Below are 20,353 nucleotides of genomic sequence, written 5' to 3'. Positions count from 1 at the left end.
ATCCCAGCCTTTCCCAGGATGCCATTCCCGGGGCAGGAATTCCAGCAGCTCTCCGTGTCTGGGTGACAGGGTGACATTATTAGCTCCTGCTCAGTGTGTTTGCAGCTGTCTCTCCCAGCCCTGCTCCGCTAGCTGAATATTTGTTTTCCTCTCATTTGTATGTGCACTTGTCTCCATCGAGTTTTGTCTCTTTGATTTCCGACCATTTTCCAATTTATCAGCATCGCTTTGAATTCTAATCCCGGCTGCCAGAGCACTTGTAATCATCCCCACTGTGGTGTTGCTCGCTGTTCCCTCGCCTCTGCTGCCGGGGTTGTTAATATTTCATGGAAGCTCTGCTCCTCCAAAGGGTCTCCCGTGCCACACAATCCTTCCCAGCAGCTTTTTCCCTGGGATTTTGGGTTCTCACGGCACATTCAGATCGTTATTTGGTTCAATTAGTGTCGCAGGATAAATTTGGATCATTGACAGCGACCTCGTGGCCCTGGATGGAAAAACACATCCAGGCTTTTGGGTAGCTTTTGAAGTGCAACTCCTTTGTGAAAGGGATAATTCACACTTTGCTGTTCCTCCTTGCTCTTTGTGCCTCAATCCTTAAATTTTGGGATCCTCCTGCTCCTCCCCAGCCAAGCATTCCCACCCAATGGAGGGGGGTGGGACATCCTCCGCCCTGGGATGGGATAAAGGATCAATTTCCAGGCAGGAGTTGTTCCTTTTCTCCCCATTTATACTCCACGAGCTGCTCGCAGCTCCCCGAGAGGAGGGTGGAGCCAGGTGGGGTTGGTCTCTCCTCCCATCACAAGTGACAGGTGAGGCTTTTCCGTTGGATTTCAGGGAATTCTCCCGGGATGGGCTGTGTCTGAAGAGCTGCTCTTGCCTTTGGTTGGCCACAGGAAGCTGTGCAGGGGATTGGGAATTCCCTTCATTGTGGGGATGAACCTGAGGGGGAAAAAGGGAATATTTGGTATGAAAAGCAGGAAATGTTTCCATGGTCATGTGCTGAGATCAGGGAACCCAATCTGCCCAGCTGGCAGCACATTTCCTGAGGAAATGCAGTTTGGTGGCAAAGGTGAGGCTGCAGGAAGGTGGGAACCCTGAACTGTGAATATTCCAGGAATATTGGAATAATGGAAACATTATTTTATATAAATAATGGGAACATTAATTTTAGGCTGGGAATTTACAGGAAAAGCCAAGAGCTGATGACTTCACTGCTTTAATAACTTGTGTAAAGGTTTATCAGGAGTTTGCCTGGCTGGATGGATATTCCAGCTGGGATTGGAGAGAGGCTATTGCTGCCATCTCTCACACAATGCAGGCGATGTGAGCACAAACCCCTCCTGTTTAATTAGCTCTGGTTTGGTGGGACTGAGGGGTTTCCAGAATTCTGGGTCACCCCTTTGGCTCCGGGGCAGTTGTGAGGGATTTTCTCAAAGCAAAGCCAATTCACAGCATTGACAGAGAGGCTGATCCTTGAAAGCAACACCTTTAGTCATGGATTGAGGTGCATATTCTGGATTTTTATTGTGTTGATGGTTGTGGTATTGGGGAGTAAAAAGAATGGAAGAGTTTTGGTGCCACTGGGACCTCAAGTGAGTTTTTCTCTAATAAACCAAGCAAACAAAAACATCCCAAAATCTCCTCTTAGCAGCAAATTTGAAAGTGCAGCTGATGGAAGTAAAATGCTGGTTAAGATTAAATTCAGGCAGGTAGGACAGGGCAGTGGCTTTAACATGAAGGAGGATGGATTGAGATGGGATTTTGGGAATTAGGAATTCCTGGCTGGGAGGGTGGGGAGGCCCTGGAATAAAATTCCCAGAGAAGCTGTGGCTGCCCCTGGATCCCTGAAGTGTCCCAGGCCATGAATAAATGCCAGTGTCAATGATTCTGCATCATCAAGTCCCATGATTTGCTTCTGCAACATTTTTAATTTATAGAGTTGTTTGCAAGATTATTAAAAATAGATATTTCCGAGTTTGTTTCTATTTTTTCCTGAGGCTTGGTTAATCTTTAAGGGGCAAGATCAGGTGGTTCCAGAGTACCTCTGGTCAGCCTTTGCCTAAGAATGCAGGAAAAGAGAACACAGAAAATACTTGTATCGTTTGTTTTGTACTTCAGTTTTCCTCAGGAATTGTCACACAAGTTAAGAACTACAAGGGAACGCTTTATTATGAAAAAGCTGAAAGCCAGCTCTGCAAAACTAAAGTTTAATGGGCTTTAGGCCAGGCTCTTGACATTTTCTGCCTAATTCTGAGCTCTGTGCTGTGGCCTTTAACAGAGTCCCTGGACAAAAGCATCCTGAAGAACTCCAGTGAGCTCCAATAGCTGCTATTTTATCGATTCAGGGAGGTTTACTTTGCACAGAAAGAAAAAGGAAAACCAGGGGTTTTTTATCTTTTGGAGAAGAAGGTCAGGTGTTGTAAAAGCTTAATTTGTGCCTGTTCTGGAGTATTTTCATTTAAAAGCCAGAGGTGCTGGATAATTCTCTGGTCTGGAGAGCAGCTCCACTTGCTTTTTCTGCAGAGCACTGAGGAGTGGCTGCTCTGGATTTGGGGAATTCCACTGTGATGATGCTAAATTGGCCATTTCTGGTTGGTCTGACTGCTGGGTGTCAGCAGCAGCCAGTGATGCCCAAACCAGGCTAGCTGAAACAGAGGACAAAACAACTAGGAGTATAAAAGCAGACAGATTGATTCAAAGCCTTCAAGGTACATTCAGCAAGCAAAGTCCCCTCAGGGAAAACACCCAAATGGACTCAGGGTCAGGAGCTCTTCACCTTTGATCAGTTCTGTCCTGTTAGCATATTGGTCCCTAACATGTTAGTGTCCCCAGTGTCCCAAACCTGGCCATGCCAGCCACAGCCTGAGCATGCAGGACATCCCTGAGTGCCCACAGCTCTCCCAGTCTCCCAAGTGTCTCTCCCACCATCCCAGGTTTCTCCAAACCCCATCCAACATGGCCTTTGTGAAGTGACATGAATGGGAAAAATCACAGATTAGGTTTCCTGATAGCTAAAATTTAACCTTTTTCAAAGGAAGGAAAAAAAGCCCTTTCTGCTCTTTTCATGTCCCAGATCAAAGCTCGCTCATTTAACTACTCCCTTGATATTGCATTTTGTCCTTTGGCTTGCGAAGCACAGCGCAGACACACAATTGCTGCTCTGCTTTGAACTGCAGCCCGTGGGTCTGTGATCACAGCTCTGAGCTCACAGGGAGAGCAGCTCCGTGAGGATCTCTGGGATAACACCTGCAATGTGCTCAGGCTGCTCCTGCTGCAGGGAGCTGGGCTGGTGATGCCTGATGGTTTTTGTCCTTGCTTTTTATACCCTTTTTATACATCTTTATACCCTTTTCATACATCTTTATACCCTTTTTATATATTTTATCCCCTTTCCCTCTCCCTGTCCCTTCACAAACACTCCCTGTACCTCAGCCCCACATGGTTATAACTCTGTACTCTGATATTTAGCTCAGGTTGGATTCTCCAGGGGGAAGATGAAACATTCAGAACTCTCTCAGAACTAGAGGCTCCAACCTTGGCTGAGCTCCTCTCTGGAACATGTTGGTGTAAAGCAGGCTGGAGTCTCACTTGGGGGCAATTAGAATAGGGGGACAATGACTGCATTTGTTCAGTTTCTCATTGGGATTTTAGGTAGATCTGCTGCTCTGTGAGCTCCATCAGTTTGTACACACATTAGGGTTTGTATAGAGTCCAAGGGAATGTTCTCTGGGAAGGTCAGGATTGAGGGAATTCCATCCCAGCCCCTCCCCACCCTCCAGCCAGGAATTCCCACTTCCCAATCTCCCATCTAAATGCACCATTTCAGCTTTAAGCCATGCCTCCTGTCCCTCCAGATCCTCAACCAAATTCTCTCTCCAGAAATCTCTTCCATTAACTCTCCCTATCCCTTGCTGCTCCCCTGTGCTCCCTCAGCCACACCACAGGGATCCTGAGGTTTGGAATCTGCAGAAGGCGATCCCAATGCTGAAAGTAAACCTTTATTCTCCTTTCCTTCCAAAAGTTCTTTTGTCAGTGTGGAGACCTTGGCCAGTGGGAAGATTTGCCAGTGCGTCGTTAAGCGCAGATTTGTATCCTTAAATTAAATTTAGCTACCGAGGCCTGAGTGATTTCCTTCCTGATTGTCCATTTGGTGAAACAGCAGCCATTCCTTCATTCCTTCATCCATCCATCCATCCATCCATCCATCCATCCATCCCTCTCCCTGCACTGCTTCCCGAGGTTTCCACGGAGGGTTTGGGAGAACAGAGCCCAGGCTGTGGTCCTTTGTAAGAGGATTCCAGGGTGCTCTTCCCCTGCTCTGTGCTCAACCTCTGCAGATGAAACTCTGTTTCTACACTTAATTCCTGCAGTTAATTCCTCACCCTGACTTTCATGTGAGCCAATTGACAATGCAGTGCTAAAAGGAGATCTCTCATTGCAGGGAATGCTGAGGATGCCGAGCGCCAGGGTGTGAATGGAAACTGCTGATCCCGGGAGGGAAAACAGGGAATTCTGCTATCCAAACGGAAGGATTCCTTTTCCCAGCTCTGCCCAACTGCGGGGATGGGGAGGTGTCCAAGAGCATCCTGGCAGGAATGTGGGATGAGTCCTGGAATGCCTGGAATGCTGAGCTCTGGGATGTGCCTGGATCAAAGTCCCAGGGGTTCTGCTCGACTTCCAGGGCCTGAAGGAGCTCCAGGAGAGCTGCAGAGGGACTGGGGACAAGGGCTGGAGGGACAGGAGACAGGGAATGGCTTCCCACTGCCAGAGGGCAGGGATGGATGGGAGATTGGGAATTGGGAATTCCTGGCTGGGATGGAATTCCCGCAATCCTGACCTTCCCAGAGCACTTTCCCTCGAGCTTTGTACAAATCCTCTTTTCCCACACTTTGCCCTCTCGGGCTGGGATGTGAGTGAATCCAAAGCAGGAATTTTCTGCTCCCTGGTTTCCTCTGCAGCACCGAGGTGTGGACAGAAAGTGTCCTGAAGGCAAAGTGCCCATCAGAGAGCCTGGCAGGGCAGGAACAGCTCCCACTCTGCCTTCAGGATTGTCTCTGCCCTTATCTTGTCTTCCAGACATCAGCAAAATGAAATCCGGGGGGTTACAGGGTCAGAATGGTAATTTCAGACTCCGGAGCATCTTTTTCCATTTAAAAAAAAACAACTTTGCTGAAATAATTTATGCTCTCTGCCACTTTTGAGTCATTGAGTTCTCATTTTCAGATGGAAAAGATGTTTTTTAAAAGATCCTGACCTCTTCTATCAGCTCCAGCTGGTGAGTGGCAGCGAGTCTGGGCATTAGCTTCCTTCCAGGCACAAAACTCCTCAGAAGTCACCAGGTGAAAGAATTCAACACCATTTTTTTCAAGCCTTGTGACAAGGTTGACAGGAACCTCTCACCTCTGCCGTGCAGAGGCTGGAATTGTCCCTGCCTGTGGCAGGGGGTTGGGCCAGCTGACCTTTAAAGCCCTTCCAGCCCAAACCATTCCATGATCCTTTGAGTGGAGACAGAATAAAAGGGAATCAAATTGCAAGGAGGAAAAAGTGAGGAGGAGAGAAAGAAAACCTCTTTAGAGGGGAGATTTAAGTTTTAAACTGTTCTCACCTGTATCAGCAGCTCTGTAATAATTCTGTGATGGCTGCAGGAGGAGGGAAGGAGGGAAGTGAATAGGAAAGAAAATATGAAGAAGATGCAATTGAGAAAATATGGAGAGCCCTGAAGAGGGGAAAAATAAAGGTTTGGAAAAAAGCGTCAGATATTCCCAACTCCCCAGGCCAAGCACAGGGATTGGGGTTTGCCCTGTTCTGGGCTCAGCCTGGGGGAGAAATCCCCGCAATCCCAGCCTTGGTGACAGCAAGGTGGGAAGGGTTTGATGGTCCTGCCTGGTCCTAAACCCTCTGAATCAGAGTGTTGGAAAATATACCAGTTAAAAAATTTGTACAACTTTAGTCAAATGTTTGTGTTTGTCTTTACCCTGGAAAAGGAATTTTAGGTTTCTCTCCAGGCCATTGCTCTACCAGGTGAGGTGTGATGAACTCAGCAGATCAACAGGCTGGAGGAACCCAAAGATAAATGCAATCAGCAGAACGTCAGTGGAGTATTAACTCCAAACCTCATCCTGGCAGGTCAGAGACACCTGGTCTGGGAAAGGAGAAACAAGAAAGAAAACCTAATGAACATCATTGGTGAGGAGATTCAGATCCAATGGAAACTGAATGCTGGGGGTTTGCTCAGCTCTGCACCAATGAACACTGACCCAATGCATTGCTGTGGATTCTGACTGTATAAAATATCTGAAAAATCTAGTAAAATGCTGTGTGATGGAATGATTCTCTGTGCACAGCCGGGCTGGGTGTGGATGAGATGATTTCTGTGGTACATCCTGGCCAGAGCAACATCCTGGCCAGAGAATAAAGTAATGCCTTGACTCTCTGACATTAAAAGTGTTGTTGGAGGGATTTTGTTTGTCCTGCAGTTTCGGTGACAGGAGGAGCTGTAGAGAGCAGCTGCCCGGGGTAGGAGTTGGTAATTTCAGGCTCTGTTCTGTCCTGTCAGCTCTAATTCCCAGTGGGAAAGGCTGATCCTTGCTGCCTGCCCTGGCTGTGCAAGACAGATAACAGAACTTTCACCTGGAGCTGATTGGATCCAGCTAGGGCTGTGCACAGGGGATTTGGGCTGGGAAAGAAACCCTGGCTCAGGCCAAGAGCAGCATTTCAAAATGATGGAAACTTTAATGGGCTGGAAAGTTCTGGAAGAGCTCCCACATATCCTAGTGGTTGGGCTTAGCCCCTGGGCTGCCCTGGTGGTGTCATTCCTGGGAGGTGTTGTGGGGACATTCCCATCATGGGGGCTTCCTGCAGTGCTGGCAAAGCAGGTAGGGCTGTGGCTCCTATTCCATTATCCCATCCCACATCCCATCCATTATCCCATCCCATCCCATCCCATTATCCCATCCTATCCCTTTATCCCATCCGATCCCATTATCCCATCCCATCCCAGGCTGCTCCAACCCCAGTGTCCAGCCTGGCCTTGGACACTGCCAGGGATCCAGGGGCACCACAGCTTCTCTGGGAATTCCATCCCAGCTCCTCCCCACCCTCCCAGGGAAGAATTTTCCCCAGTATCCACCCTAATCCCAGTGTTTGGTTGATGCTGGAGTTGCTGGTTTTACATCAAACAAACCTGGGTGTAAAAGCTGCCGAGGCAGCAGCAGCTCAGAGCCAAAGCTCCTCCTTGCCCCCTGAGCCCTGAGGATTCCCACCTGTTCTGATTTCATTTCCAAGGTGTGAATTGTGAGTGGGGAGGGGCTGAGTGTCACCTCTGCCTCTGTGGATCCCCAGGAGCCACCAGAGCCCTGGGAGTTCAGTCCAAACCCTGGAATGACTGGGAAATGTCCCAGCAGCACAGAGCTCAGCCGGAGAATCTGATGGAACAGGTATTCCCCCCGGAGGGAATTGCTGTGTTGTGCTCTTCAGCTAATTGCTGGAGTTATGAAGTACCTGACGCTGCCAAATCAGGGATCTCAGGAAGATTTTCCCAGGAGTGTTTTTCCCCATATGCTGTTTCAGTGCTGAGTGGGTTTGTAGAGCTCACTGGAAAGTTATGGGATATTTGTGCCTTCCAGCCCATCCTCCCTGCCAGAGATTTCTGTTCCAGCCTGTAAATGGATTTTTACTCCTTTCCTGGGTGTACTACAGCGTTTTCTCTCCTAGAGAGAATTAACCAGGAATGCAGTGGTAAATGGCAGATTTGGGATTCATTATTTGTTCATTTGGTTTTGTGCTCCTCTTCCCTGCTTGGCTCCCACCCTTTGCTTCTGGAGGTGTATTATTGCTCCTGAACCCCAGGAGCTCCAAAATCCAAGGCAATGAGGAGACTGAGGGAGTTGGAGTTGTTCAGAGAGCAGAGGGTTATGTGGAGACCTCACAGCACCTTCCAGGAGCTCAAAGGGCCTCCCCACCTTCCCCATCACTACAGCAGCACAGCTGCTGCTTCTGAAAAGCCAAAACTCATGGTTTGGTCTGGAAGCCAAAACTCGGGGCTTCCCTTGGAAAGGTGCTCAACCAGGGAGATTTTCCTTCTTGTGGAGCTCATTGCAGTCAGTAATTCCCAAATCTGCTAACAAGAGCCAGGATTTGCTCACCTCTGCCATTCCAGGCTGGTCGCTGCTTTGCCAGCTCTGGGGGCAGCAGTGCCCTGCCTGGAACCCCCAGGGACAAACCCAGTGCCACCTCAGGGGTGATGGAATAACCTGGGATAAACCCAGTGCCAAATCAGGGGTGATGGAATAACCTGGGACAAGCCCAGTGCCAGCTCAGGGGTGATGGAATAACCTGGGACAAGCCCAGTGCCACCTCAGAGATGTTGGAATCCCCAGGGACAAACCCAGTGCCACCTCAGGGGTGATGAATCCCCAGGGACAAAGGCAGTGCCAGCTCTGTGACTCCATTCCCTGTCAGACAATGCCCATCCACGCTCCCTTGGAGCATTCTGCTGGACAAATGTCACCCAGCTCGGTGTCATTTGGCAGGAAATGGGGTCAGGATGCACCTGCTCCCCACCAGCTGTCCCAAAACGCTGCAAATCCCTGTTTTCAGAGCTTCCCTCTCCAGCCCCACACTTCCACCAACACTCGGCATTACCGAGCCGGGCGCCTGAATCCGACGGGTTGCGAGGTTCAGTTTAATTATTCCTGCTCGCAATCTTATCTGGATTAAGAAAGAACTTTAATTACTTGGCTAATAGCTTCGCCTTTTCCATGGGGCTCTGTTCCCATTAACCCTTCCGGGGCTGCAGCGCTGCGGGGCACGGCGAGGGAGGCGCTGGGCGCTGCGGGGTTTGTTAAAGGCACAAAGGCAGCGTCAAAAACAGGCGTTAAATGCCATTCCCCGCGGCAGGTTTCAGAAAGCAATCATTAGGAAGGGAATCTTTGCAAATGTCACCGTTTGGAAATGGCCTGAGTTGTGCCTCGCTTGGCTCGGCGCGTCCTGATGGACTGGAAAACAAACACAGACACCTCTCCTGGCTGCCGAGAGGAGAAGTGTTAACATTTATTACTTGGTGGTAAACATCATTAGCGTGACCTTTTCTAGGCATTTTAAAGGAAAAATTAGATAGTGCGAGCTCCAGAGGTCTTTTCTCTCCGAGCTGCCCAGGCTTGCTTGCAGCACTGCTGTGATTCCCGGCGAGTGAAAATGCTGCTTTCAGCTGGGAAAGGCTGCAGGAATCACTGCCCTGCTCCCTCTGCATTTCCAGGGAATGCAGTGGCTCGGGAATGGGAAACAACCTGGAAAACAACCAGGGGGCTTAGGGGTTTTGTAGGTTTTTTTGGTCTTTCTCACTTTCTATGAATATTCTCGCAAAATCCCAGAATGGTTTGGGTTGGAAGGACTTTAAAGCCTATCCGGCTCCACCCCTGCCGTGATGATCCTGAGGATCTCTTCCACCCGAGCCAGTCCCAGCATTCCAGGATTTTGGGGCAGGAGGCTGTGCGTGCTTGGCTGGGTGCAGCTGGGAGCTGTGGAAGAGAGCAAAATCCCAGTGTGCTCAGAGCTGCTCCCCGAGCCCAGCCCAGCCTGCCCAGCCCCAAATTAAGTGCCTTTTAACAACCCAGGGAAACTCCCACTGCCAGCAGATATCGCAGATCCCAAATTGCTGCGAGCCCAGTTAATTCAGAGGCGGAAGGTGCTTTATTCGCTGCTCTGAACAAGGTGGCTGCTGGGACAGAGTTTGCTGGGAGAATCCACAGGTGTATAAAATATTTGTATGGAATTTGTGTGCATCTCCCAGAGGAGCAGCAGAGCTGGAGCGTCCTTGTCAGCAGGGAAGGGATGGAACGAGTCTCCCTCTGTGCTGTGGAATGATGGATGATTGCCTCAGGGGTTTTGATGGATCCTCTCCCATTCCCAAGTGTCCCTCGCTGTCACAGGAGTGTCGCGATGAGCCCACCTGGGCCTTGGATTTCTGGGAAAAGGGATGATAAAGGGTACCTGAAACCGACTTATTTCCCACAAAACGTAGGGAGATGGGTGCTGAGATGGATGAGAAGTGAGTGGCAGTGCGCTACACAGGGAAGGTGTGGCTGTCCCTGGATGCCCTGCTGCTGTCACCCTCCCAGGGGACCTTGGAGCCCCACAGAAGCATCAAACCCACAGTTCTCATCTTTCCCAGCTGTATCCCTGCCATCCCAGTCCCTGCAGCTCGCAGTCCGAGGGCAGCACTAGAGAAGTCCCCGGTGGGTGTGACAGCTCCGGGGGTCGTTAATCACTGTCACAGCTCCATGGAGCACCAACACTGCTCTGTGCCACTCCGAGCTGCCCGCATCGCCCCCCTGCCGCTCCTCCTGGATTTCTAACAACTCTCGTTTTTGTCAGGCTGCAAGAGCTGCCTGACCAGGGTTTAGCTGGCGCTGTGTGACACAGGCGGGTGGCAGCAGGGACAGCAATGTCCCGCGGTGCTCGGGGACGGAGCAGCCCCGTTATCTCCCTGGGGCACATTTCACACCCGGGAATTGGGCATTTCTCACCGCCCTGCACGACAGACTCTGCCAAGCAGCACAGCCTCGCAGGAAAATCTCTTTAAAGTGGATTCTTATCAAAAATCTCTTTGCTAGGTAATGCATTGCCAGCGTTGGCTGCTGCATCTCAACAGGGGCAGGGGAAGATGTGATATCCTCCTGATTTCTGTTTATTAGAGGGGAAATACCAAAATGAGCCGATGAGAGTCTGTTTACCTTTATGAGGAAATAAACAGCTGAAAGGGCAGCAGTTTATGAGATGAAAGCTAATACAGCTGGGCCCTGATTTGGCAAAAGGGTGTCAGAAAACAGAGCAGGGAGTCAGTGGTGGAGATGTTTGGATGGAAGCAGCAGGAGCTGTGCTCTGGCAGAGTTGTTTAGCAGAGGAGATGCTTGGGCAGGCAGATGGCAAAATCAGGGCTACAGAACAGGCCAGGCAGGGCTGGGGAGGTGGAATGGCTCAGCTCCCACCTTGGCTGTCATTTCTGCTGCTCTGGGCCAATTCAGACCTCAATCAGTCAATCAATCAATCAAACCCAGATTTGACTGGATATCAGATTCCCAGTGTGACACCCGGGGTGGCTCCCCACATGAAAACAGAGGGATTAAAGCACCTTCCAGTCAGCCAGGTGAACCTGGGGAAAGAGGGATGTTAATGCTGGAATTTGGGGATTCATTCCCATGCTGACACAGAATTCCAGGAGTGTCTCCTGCCTCCCAGCAGTGCCTCTCTGCACCCTCTGCCTGCACTTCCTCTGGAGTGGGCTGGGAATTGGAGTCTCCATCCCCATTGAGGGATTTCAAAGCCATGTGGAGGTGGCACTTGGGGACAGGGATCAGTGGTGGCCTTGGCACTGCTGGGAATGGTTGGACTCCATGGTCTTGGGGGGCTTTTCCTTCTCCAGCAATCCCCTGATGCTGAATTTGGGAGCAGGATTTGCTGGTGTGGAAGGAGCTGGGGCAGGGAGGGCTCTGCTCTGAGCACATTCTCTTTATTTCTTTGAAGTGTTTTGGCTTTTGTAGCTCAACCAAAGCTGCCTGTTAAAAACGTAGGCTCTGCCTCTCGGTGCCATTGAAGATAAAGGCAAATAACTGCATTTCTTTCTTTCATCTTTGTCTCTGAAAGTGTCCTGTGCATCTCCCGGCGCTGTTAATATTCATATTTCTGTGCTCCCCTCTGATGTCTCGCTGAGTGTAAGCCCTTGGCAAAATAGAGCTGGAATTAGTCAAAAAGAAAAAAAAAATCTGCCTGTTAATTCTCCTCCTCTATTCCTCGCTCAGGTTTGGTAATTAGGCCCTGAAATTTCGTGTAGTTCAGGTTTTTTAAGTCGACCTTCTTAGGCTTTAATCTCCCTGCACATCATCTCCCTGCATCCCGGCTGGCAGGGACTGTCCTTTGGGCTGGGGATTGCATGGCCAGGCTGCTGCAGGGCCATCCAGGCATCCATGGAAACATTCCCAGCCTCCTGTGGGATCCTTCAGGGGGATCCAAGCCTTGGGAAAGCTGCTGGTGCCTCCAGAGCAGCATCATCCCCCTGGCAGGGGATGTCAGTGTCCTCCTGCTCCTGCAGGATCCTGGAATTCACCTCACCCTGCTCCACCTCCATCTCCTTGTCACGGAATTCCTCCTTTCCCTGCAGTGCAGCCACCTCTGCCTTTCCTATATTGTGATTTTTCCCTTTACCAGTAGGAAATACAAAATGGTTTGGGTTGGAAAGGACCTTAAAGCTCATTTTGTTCCACCCCCTCTGTTCCACACTCATCCTGTGCTTGATTAGCTCCCCTTTTCTTTGCTTCCTGCATGTCAGACTAAAAAATCTAAAAAATTCCAAGATTTCAGAAGAAATCCTTGTTATTTGATCCCACACTTCTGACTGTGTCTTTTCAAGTAGAATCTCATCTCTCCTCATTGTTTATTCAAGTAGTTCATCATTGCCGTACCAGAACATCCTTTCACTCCTTTAAAACTCAAACTAATGGCTCTGCAGATTATTTTCCTTAATGATCTTTTCCTTTTGATTACTTCAAGGTGCCTAATGAAGCACTAAAGTGAGATAAGGGTATAAATAATGTCCTGTGAATGGCAGCGCTGAACTCAAATTCTGTTTGGTTCCTTTAGCTCCTTTTGTTGAAATGCAGACATTTTATCCCAATGTTTTCCTCTGATTAGTTCCCACAAACGATTATGTCAGGAGCAGCCAGCAGGAGCATGGATCTTCCAGCCATGCGAGCAAACAGAGGCTGTTGTGAGCCCAGGCCAATTTAAATATCATTTCATTCTGGTGTCTCAATCACTGCCCCTGTCAGGCGGCAGGAATGGCGAGGCTGGGATGGCAGCAGGAGCAGCAGAGCTCGCTGTGCTCCCTTCATTGCAGCAGGGAGAGCAGCCCAGGCCTGCTGAGCTTCCCAGGAGCTGCTCCTCAGGGAATCCCAGAGAGCTCTGTCTGCCTCACTCCTCACTCCTGGCTCTGCCAGGCAGGAGCTGCTGAGACAAGTTAATAAAGGGGAGGTTTAGATCAGTCACTGCCACAGAGCAGGAACTCAAAAATCACTGAGTTTGGCACTCGGAGAATTCCCAACCACAGATTGCAGCTCCCGTTGGATGGGCAGAGGCTGAGCTCTCCTGGCTGTGCTCTGTGCTGTGGGCACAGCGATGGGAAATCACCAGCACTCTGCTGTGCAGCAGAAAGGCCTTGCAAAGTGAGGCTCTTGCTGCCCCTGTGAAATCCCTGCTCACTTCTGTTCCTTTGGCTAACTGGAAAAGCATTCTGGGAATGACTCAGCTGAACCAGAGGTGACAAACAAGTCCCAGAACTGTAAAACAATGATTAGAACAATCAGTGCTCACAGTGGGGCTGTGGTTGGTCACACCTGATGCTGTTCCTGTCCTGCTCTGTGGTGTTGGTTAAGCACAGTTGTTGTTCTCACAAGTGTGGAAACTCAGAACAAACTAACAGTTTAACAACTCTGGATTTTTGCAATAAAGTGTCTTCACCACACCATCATGGAGATCTTGTGTTTAATGCTGCAGCATCCCATTGATTTCTCTGCTCCTGCCTCACCTGCTGGAGGGTCTGGTGTGGGAAATCCCAGAATTCCAGACTGGTTTGGGTTGGGAAGGACCTTAAATCCCACCCAGTGCCACCCCAGCCATGGCAGGGACACCTCCCACTGTCCCAGGCTGCTCCAAGCCCAATGTCCAGCCTGGCCTTGGACACTGCCAGGGATCCAGGGGCAGCCACAGCTTCTCTGGGAATTCCATCCCAGCCAGGAATTCCCAATTCCCAATCTCCCACCTATCCCTGCCCTCTGGCAGTGGGAAGCCATTCCCTGTGTCCTGTCACCTGATGAAGAAAAAACCCAAAATCTGAATTATTTTTGGATATAAACTCATACAACTTGTACAAATCCCATGGGAAAAGAAGCAGCTTCTTGAGTTGACCTTTCTTTAATTTGCTGTAATTCCTGTCGTTTGGCTCATGCTGTCCTTGCCTTTCCCATCAATATTCACAATGCTTTTATCCACGAAGTCTTAGCAGTGTTTGGCAGAGGCTGGGAAGGTTTTCCTCATTTTTCATATAACATTGTGGAATAGAACCTCTGAGTGGATAAAGCAAAAATAAAGGTCACAGACTCAGATATCTGCAAACTCCATTTACGATGGTTTTGAGGTGCACAGTCCTGCCTGCTCAGCAGATTTGGGTGGTGATGGTTTGGAAGAACCTCCTGATCTCCCCACAAGCTCCCTTGATCTCAACCATTTAGTGAAAAGCAAGAGCAAGTGGTGCCTCAGTCAGGCTTTCCCAGGGAGGAATTAATTAAGATGGCAAAGCACACCTACAAGGAACGAGGGCTGCATACCTTGTCAGGAGCCTGGAATTAAAAAGAAGTGGAGCTATTAGTAATAGATTTATTTAGTATTACATCTCCCCTTCCAAATACTCTTTGGAAAGCCCATAAAGCCAGGCAGTCACTAATAGGCAATTTTAAGACAACTGGGTAAGTGGAGTGTGAAAGGCTGCAATGCCCAAAGGTCAGGAGCCTCCGAGATTTGATTCTTCCAGCCAGGAAAAGTCTTAATGAGTAGTTTAATTATATGACAGATTAGAGCACTTTGGTTCAATGAAGCCAAGGAAGTTGGAAATTGCTATTTTCCTGGGTAAATCATTTGAAAATAAGTTGAATTGTTAAAATAATCATTGACTACTTCAAAAGGTTTCGCTGGCGCTCTGAGAGTGCAGCAGAACTGATATGGGAGCCGAAGCCTCATTGAGCTCCGAGCACTTAATTGGGATATGTTTTTTGAGTTTGCTTTTCCCTCTGATAATGAGCCAATGATGGATACAAACAAGCTTTGGGGTTGAAGCTGCTCCCAGGATTAATTGCCAGTGGTTTGTTTGGCACTCTGGTCCTGGCAGCTGAGTGGTGGCCTTGTCCCTGTCCCAGCTGCCCCTGGGGCTGTGGGCACTGCCCAGCCCTGCCGCTGCTCCTGATCCTCTGCTCCTGCCCTGTCCCAGCTCTGTTCCCACTTCTCCCCTGCTGCTGGGAGGCAGGGGCTGGAATTCCTCCCTGCACTGTCCCGGGAAAAGGCAGAGATAGCTGGAGGTGCTCCGCAGCTCTCGGGAAGGGTTGGGCGTGGCTTTGGTGACGATGCTGCTCTCCGTGGTGCTAAACCTCCATAACCAGGGGGATCTTCTGAATGTCCTAAATCTTCATTGCCCAGGGACGTTGAGGACTCCCCTGGATCCCTGGCAGTGTCCAAGGCCAGGCTGGACATTGGAGCAGCCTGGGACGGTGGAAGGTGTCCCTGCATGCAGGGGTGGGATGGGATGGGATGGGATGGGATTTAAGGTGTCTCCCAACCCACACCAGTCTGGGATTCTCCAGCTGCCCTGCTGGCTCCCATGCTGCAGTGTCAGTGCCTGTGGGGTCTGCTCAGCCTTTCTGGGGAAGACATTCTCCTTCTCTGGCAGATGGACAACTTCCTCGTGGCCAGGCTGATGACCTTTGAGGTTTAGATTAGACTGGAGGAAAATTCTCTTCACTGAAAGTGTTGTCAAGCCCTGGCACAGCCTGCCCAGGGCAGTGGTGGAGTCGTCCAGGAAGGCAGGGCTGTCATCCCTGGAAGAGTTCAAAAGCCACGTGGATGTGGCACTTGAGGACATGGCTAAGTGGCACTGGGTTGGTGGTTGGACTTGATGATTTTCGAGGCTTTTTCCAACCTAATCAATATGATGATTCTCTGACATGAATGCTGCTGATTTTGGGGTGATTTCATCCAGCATTAGACACCAGAGACCTTCTCCCTTAGGATGTGGAGAGTCAGTCCTGTGAGGAGCAGCTGAGTGAGCTGGGAAGGAGCTGAGCCTGGAGCAAAGGAGGCTCAGGGGGACCTTGTGGCTCTGCACAGCTGCTGACAGGAGGGGACAGCCGGGGGGTCAGGCTGTGCTCCAGGGAACAGGGACAGCAGGAGAGGGAACAGCCTCAGGCTGGGCAGGGGAGCTCAGGGTGGACAGCAGCAGGAATTTCTCCATAGAAAGGGTGGTCAGGCCTTGGAACTGCCCAGGAGGTTTGCAGTGCTCATCCCTGGAGTGTCCCAGGAATTCCTGGCTGTGGCACTCAGAGCTCTGGGCTGGGGACAAGGTGGGCATTGGGCACAGCTGGGACTCCATGGGCTGGGAGGGATTTTCCAGCCTCAGTGATTCTGTGACTCTGAGGAGCTTGGCCCCCATGGCTGCCCAAGGTCCAGCAAGGAGCCTCTGTGAATCCTGGATTGTGTTTCCTCAGTTTCTTCCCTCAGAGCAGAAAAAAGGATCCCAATTGGCCCGAGGGCTGTGGCCATGTGTAAATAACATTTGGGAGTTGCAGATTCCTCCCTCCCTGGGTGACTGGCTGTAGCTGTAGCTGCTGAAGCATTTCCAGGAACACTCTCCACAGGCGTATAAATAGCACTTAAATGAGTGTTTCCCTCCTGCTTAATAACACAGCTTTATTTTTAACTCCTTTCCCAGTCAGCGGCACAGGGCACAAGGAGAGCAGTGGGAGGAGTAAGGAAAACATCCCAAAAGCTCCTGAAATGCGGGGGATGAGCCCAGCAGAGCCAGCAGCAGCAGGGATTTTCACAGCTTCCCCCGGGAGGAGTGGCAGAGCCACTCCTGCTGTGGTGTCACCGAAACTGCAGGAAAAACAAAAACCCTCCAACAACATTTTAATGTCACAGAGTCAAGGCATTACTTTATTCTCTGGCCAGGATGTTGTTCTGGCCAGGATGTACCACAGAAATCATCTCATCCACACCCAGCCCGGCTGTGCACAGAGAATCATTCCATCACACAGCATTTCACTAGATTTTTCAGATATTTTATACTGTCAGAATCCACAGCAATGCATTGGGTCAGTGTTCATTGGTGCAGAGCTGAGCAAACCCCCAGCATTCAGTTTCCATTGGATCTGAATCTCCTCACCAATGATGTTCATTAGATTTTTCATTCTCCAATTCTCCTCTCAGTCCTTTCCTGCCCAGATGTCTTCAGCCCTGCTGGAGGTGCTCTGGGGTAGCTGTTTGTAGATAGCCACTGCTGGCTGCTGATGTTCTGCTGAGAGCTCTTTAGCTTTGGCTTCCTCCAGCCTGTTGATCTGCTGAGTTCATCACACCTCACCTGGTAGAGCAATGGCCTGGAGAGAAACCTAAAATTCCTTTTCTGGGGTGAAGACAAACAGAACACTTTGACTGAAGTTATACAAAATTTTTAAACTGCTATATTTTCCAACAGTGTGGTGTGGTTTTCCCCCAAGAAAAGCCATCCCGTTCCTCCCTGGAGCAGGCAGGCATGGAGAGCTCCCTCCAACACCTCAGACTGGTGCTCCCCAAGTGTCCCCAGCCCTCCCAGGACACAGAAAATGAATAAATGCCTGTTTGACTGCAGCAAGAGTTCTCGGGGGATGTCCAGAGATTCCTAGCCCGGGATTGGTGCTGTCTGTGCCGCTGATTAGCGGGGAAGGGAGTGGTTAATGAAGTGGGGCATTTGCAGATGCTGCGAGTTATTTACAGCAGGCGAAGCTGCAGCTCTCAGTCTGAAGGCAAATAAAGCTCAACGTGGTGAGATAAAAGTTGTGTAGGGCAGGATGACTTGGAAAACTCCATGTCTGAGACAGGAATGAGGGAAATGTGGATGGGAAGGGATCACCAGGAAGACCTTTAGGATCATCAAATCCAACCTTTAACCCAGCACTGACCATCCTGGATCCTCTTCCCTGCTGGCAGCAAAGCAGATTTCCCACCCTGGTCAAATAGAAAAAGTGGAGTAAAATCAAACTGTGGCATCAAGTCCTGTAGAAACTTCTCGTTTGTAATTTTTGGACACAAATAGGGTTTTTAATGAAATTAATGAAATTTTCTTTCTGAAATACCTGCCTGGAGTTCTGTCAGCCCTGTGCTGCAGGGTCAGGGAAGGAGGAGGTAGCCAAACAGCCAGAGGCCAAACAGGGATTTTCGGTAGCACAAGTGCAGTTTTTGTGCTGCTGACTGTCAGATAAACAAAGCCAACACTACAAATTAAGGGGATGTGTCCAACCCATCCCATGTTTATAAACTAGCTGCTTTCTCCGGGGCACATTAATTATGGATGGCAATTAATTGGAGCTGCTAACGCGTAAATCACGAATATTTGAGTGGAAGTCCACCTACCTCCTCAGCCCTGGAAATTACATCCCCATTCAGTGCCTGCATTGATCCTGCAGATATTGCTCTGCTTGGGATGGGAAGCAACAAATCCTGAGCCCTGCGTGGATCACCCAGCAGCTTCCAGCTTCTCCATGTGCCAGATGAGTTTGTATCACGGTGTTCTCGAGAAGGATCTCCTGATAAGATTGTAATTCATGTAGAGCTTAGCCAGGAAATACGATATAAATTTTTAATAGTGCTTCCTATTCAATGCTCAAGTTTTGTAGTGCGTGGAGGCAAATTATTTTAACTAATTTATGCCAGAGTGCAGAGCTGCTGCTTGAATTGTTTTATCTCCATCACCTGGAGCTCAGCGTGACAACAAAACACTTGCTACTTGATTTTATGAACTTTGTGCCACGTAAATACTGTGTGAAAATTGCCTGTAGTATGTAATTGTCTATTTTTCTATTTGAATTTCTATTTCATCCTGCTGATTGCCAAAGAAGACAAGATTTTCATAGAGCTTAATAATTCCATGTGGATCTTCCGAGGCAGAAGTGAAATGCCAGTTTTATATCTCATCATGTGTGGCTGAAGGTCAGAGAAGCTTCAGAAAGGTGATTTGATTATTTTTTCCCCCAAGATCCACTTGGCCAGTGATCAGGGTTTATGGGAATCGTATTTGGCACTTATTGAAACCTCATTTCTGTATTCATAACTTTCTGATTTGGAATTCACTGGGAGGCTGGAGAGGTTTAGTGCACAGAGAAGGGAGGGTTTACTACCAATAGTTGGAATTTATAATATTGGAAGAGCTTCTCCTCCCCAGCCCATCGTGCAGTTCAGCTCTGCTGTCCATCCCAGGAGCTTCTCCCCCTGAGGAGATTGAAAAGGAATGAAATAATAACACAAAATGCAAAATCAGAGTGGGAGAAAACACCAGGAGAATTCCAGAGCAGAGCTGAGGGAATGAACAGCACAGCACTGGGAGAGGATGGATTTGTGGGCACCTGGGGCAGGAGATGCTGCTGGAAAGGGAATGTCACCGAAAATTGGGAAGAAAATAAAAACCCTCTAACACTATAATTGAAGTGATAGAGAATCAAGGCATTGCTTTATTTTCTGGCCAGGATGTGCCCAGGAAAATATTCCAAGAGCACATCCTTTACAGGATTTTCCCTAAACTTTATACAGTCAAACCCCACAGAGATGCATTTCAAAGTTCATTGGTGCAGAGCTGAGCAAACCCCCAGCATTCAGTTCCCATTGGATCTGAATCTCCTCACCAATGATGTTCATTAGATTTTTCATTCTCCAATTCTCCTCTCAGTCCTTTCCTGCCCAGATGTCTTCAGCCCTGCTGGAGGTGCTCTGGGGTAGCTGTTTGTAGATAGCCACTGCTGGCTGCTGATGTTCTGCTGATTGCATTTATCTATTTATCTTTCTGGGTATTTTCTGGGCTCCCAGTCTGTGGTTGTTAATCCCATCTCCTCAGGATGATACTCTGTCTCCTAAAACACTAAGGAAAATTCTTTTCCCCCAGGCAACGTCAAGTCAAACCTAACTAGAGAGATAAAATAAAGTTTAGAAATTATATTATTTTCAACAGGGACAACAAAGACTGGAACATTTTTATTCTGTCTCCCTGAGAATTTTGCTCCTCTGCTGGCTCGGGAATGAAAAAGCAGGAGTTGGTGTGGAGAGGTCCAGCCTGACTGGAGAGTTAATTACGAGGAGGATTCTCTCCACAGAAACCAACAGTGTTGGAATAGCAAACGCAGACATGGAGGAAAAGCATAGGGAAACTGCTGGGAAAGAATCCCTGTCTGTTCCCAAATACTCCAGCAGTGTTTGTTCATCTCCACTCGAGCCAAAGCTCTCCCTCTGGGAGCGGAGAAACGGAAGGGATAAAGGGTTCTGAGGGTGACTGGGGATGTGGGATTTTCCAGAGGAGCAAAGGGCTTTCCCAAGGGGCTGCAGCTTGGGAAAATCTGATTTAGGAAAGTTCACGGGAGCAGGGTGAGGTTTAGGTGAGGAACAGCAGAGTCATTCGGGTTGGAAAAGACCTCCAAGGTCAGAGTCCAGCTTTGGACCTCACCCAGGCAGATCTGAGAGCCTTTGGAGCAATTCCAGGGATGGAGACACCCCCAGTGCCCTGGGAATGCTGCTC

This window comes from Lichenostomus cassidix, chromosome 5 (genome assembly GCF_008360975.1).
Source record: "Lichenostomus cassidix isolate B80296 chromosome 5, HeHo_3.0, whole genome shotgun sequence".
Taxonomy (NCBI): Eukaryota; Metazoa; Chordata; class Aves; order Passeriformes; family Meliphagidae; genus Lichenostomus; species Lichenostomus cassidix.
This window is presented reverse-complemented; position numbering follows the sequence as displayed.